We start from the raw sequence: 2905 nt of genomic DNA, 5'->3' as shown, positions 1-2905 counted from the left end.
GGTCTCGTGGCAGCTGCTGCTGGTGGCGGCTGGTTGACAGACGAGACTACGGGCACGGAGATTCTCTCCCCGTTGCATGTGGGTAGCCTGCTATAATAATACAGCTTGGGGGGGGCAGTCGGGGGGCCGGATAGCGACCGCCAGGCATCGTCCAGGCTGCTGGCAGCCGAGGCCAACGTCGTCTTGTCGTCAGCAGCGGCTGTCAGGCCAAGTGGCGGCGGACGATTTGTGACGGGGGGGAGGAGGGGAGGGGGAAGCTTTTGGCTGCCGGCGATTTTTCGGCCAACACCGAGGGATTGTGACGATCAGCGGACACCGAGAGCGGCGGCGGCGGTGGTGGTGTTGGTGGTGGTGGTGTTGTTGGTGGTGTTGGGGACGCTGGCTGACGGCCAGAGACGGCGGGGAGGAATATCGTGGCAGTGGGCAGGTTCTGACCGGGCAGATTGATGGTGGCCGCGTCGGCTAGCGGTTTATAAAGCTCCGTGGCAGCGTTAGGGGCTGGCGAGTCCGCGGGGTCTCTTGGTCGCTTGCTTTGATAGCCCAGGCGACAGCCTGCGACAGCGGCTGTCACGCGCATTTACCTGCCGGGGGGGGGGGCTTGTAAACAAGTCGGCAGCGTTGTTGAATTTTTTTTTCGAAATCCCAAAGACCGGCGGCCGCGTGGACGATCCGACGATAGCCGGGTGGCAAGTGGCCAGCCTCCGTTGAGCGCGGACCATGGGGGACGGGCGAGCGTGACTAGCCGGTGACAGACGGACAGCCCCCCCCCCCCCCCTGCGTTATCCCTGGCAGCGAGCAGCAGCGAAGTGGCTACCAGCCGCTAGACATCGTCAGTTGGCATCATCACCGTGGGCACAAACCGAACGGGAAGAGCGGCGCGGCTCGAGCCGACGACGCATCCACAAACCGAGGAGCGAGACCGCTTGGTGAGGGCAGCCGCTGAGCAAGGCAAGGCACCTTCCACGTTACACCCCCCTCCACCACTCTCCTGCTTCTCTCGCAGAAGGTAAACGGGGTGCGCGTCTCTCTCGGCTGTTGTTGTTGTTGTTGGGTCCCCCCCGGGCGCACAAGGCCGACCTGCGACGGGACACGAGAGATGCTGCTGTGGATGATGCTGTGGATTCATCTTCTTGGTTCTTTCGGTAAAGTCACGTAGAAGGAAAATAATAAATTAATAAAAATAAAACATCATAATTCTCACGACGTTTCGGCCACAACGCAAGCAGCCGTCTTCAGGTGGAGAACAGGTCTGTCGAGAAGGCAGAAAGCTTGAAATCGAAATTTGATGCTGTGGATGATGATGCTGCTGATGATGGGTGGTGGTGGTGGTGAGGGCTCGTGAAATACGATGTGTGTGTGCGCGTGTACACTCACACTTGTTGACGTGCGATCATTTAACAACAACAACAACAACAAAACACGCAACGGGCTGCGATACGAGCACTGTGTGTGTGTCGCCTCGAATTAAAATATATAACGGCCGACGATTCGGGCAATGACCCTCCATAGCACAACATTGCTATTGTATGTGCTACGAAGATGGGTATTACCCAAAACATCGCCTGTTATATGTTTTATGCATATATCACGAATAATAATATTGGTCGCGAGCGTCTACGTGTTAAACTATAATGTTTACGTTAAGGCCACTGTTAAGGGTTAATTTTTTAAACACATTGATGAATGTGCTCTGAATTCGGTCCATTGCCCGAAATGTTGCCTGTCACATATGCACACATTTCCTTTCAAGGCCACGATTCTGTTATTCACGAACGCGTTCTTGTCATCGTCTGTGCTTGTGTGCCACTGCCAACGCAACATCAGCATCACCATCATCACCACCGACATCATTTGTGTATTATATTTATAACCTCGTCCGCCTTCGCGTTCACGCCCATGAGAATAAGGCGCTGCTGCTGCTGCTCCTGCTGCTGCTGCTCCTGCTGCTCCTGCTGCTGCTGCTCCTGCTGCTGCTGCTCCTGCTGCTGCTGCTGCTGCTGCTGCTGCTCCTGCTGCTGCTGCTCCTGCTGCTGCTACTGCTGCTCTGGCTGCTCCTGCTGCTGCTGCTCCTGCTGCTGCTGCTCCTGCTGCAGCTGATGCTGCTCCTGCTGCTGCTTCTGCTGCTGCTGCTCCTGCTGCTGCTCCTGCTGCTGCTCCTGCTGCTGCTCCTGCTGCTGCTGCTCCTGCTGCTGCTGCTGATGCTGCTCCTGCTGCTGCTTCTGCTGCTGCTGCTCCTGCTGCTGCTCCTGCTGCTGCTCCTGCTGCTGCTGCTGCTCCTGCTGCTGCTGCTCCTGCTGCTGCTCCTGCTGCACCTGCTGCTGCACCTGCTGCTGCTGCTGCTGCTGATGCTCCTGCTGCTGCTGATGCTGCTCCTGCTGCTGCTCCTGCTGCTCCTGCTGCTGCTCCTGCTGCTGATGCTGCTGCTGATGCTCCTGCTGCTGCTGATGCTGCTGATGCTGCTCCTGCTGCTCCTGCTGCTCCTGCTGCTGCCCCGGCTGCTCCTGCTGCTGCTGATGCTCCTGCTGCTGATGCTGCTCCTGCTGCTGCTCCTGCTCCTACTGCTGCCCCTGCTGCTGTTGCTGCTCCTGTTGCTACTGTTCCTGCTGCTGCTGCTCCTGCTGCTGCTCCTGTTGCTGCTGCTGTTGCTGCTGCTGCTGTTGCTGCTGCTGCTACTGCTAGCTGCTACTGCTGCTGCTGCTCCTGCTCCTACTGCTGCTACTGCTGCTGCTGCTCCTGCTGCTGCTCCTGTTGCTGCTGCTCCTGCTGCTGCTGCTCCTGCTGCTGCTGCTCCTGTTGCTGCTGCTGCTGTTGTTGCTGCTGCTGCTACTGCTGCTGCTACTCCTGCTGCTGCTACTGCTGCTGCTGCTCCTGCTGCTGCTGTCCCGCTGGCGGGGATCGTCTCCAC

The 2905-nt window shown here is 58.4% G+C and overlaps 1 pseudogene; it reads right to left on the bottom strand.

The window, feature by feature from the left end:
- Nucleotides 1-1973: 1973 nt before the first annotated feature.
- The window catches only part of LOC133356210 (adenylate cyclase, terminal-differentiation specific-like), a 6861-nt pseudogene continuing 5929 nt past the window's right edge, over nt 1974-2905 (bottom strand).

This window comes from Lethenteron reissneri, chromosome 53 (assembly GCF_015708825.2).
Source record: "Lethenteron reissneri isolate LAM-NWPU_2019-01 chromosome 53, ASM1570882v1, whole genome shotgun sequence".
In the NCBI taxonomy this organism is placed as follows: domain Eukaryota; kingdom Metazoa; phylum Chordata; class Hyperoartia; order Petromyzontiformes; family Petromyzontidae; genus Lethenteron; species Lethenteron reissneri.
Note: the sequence above shows the minus strand (reverse complement) of the source record. Positions and strands in the feature narration are given on the sequence as shown.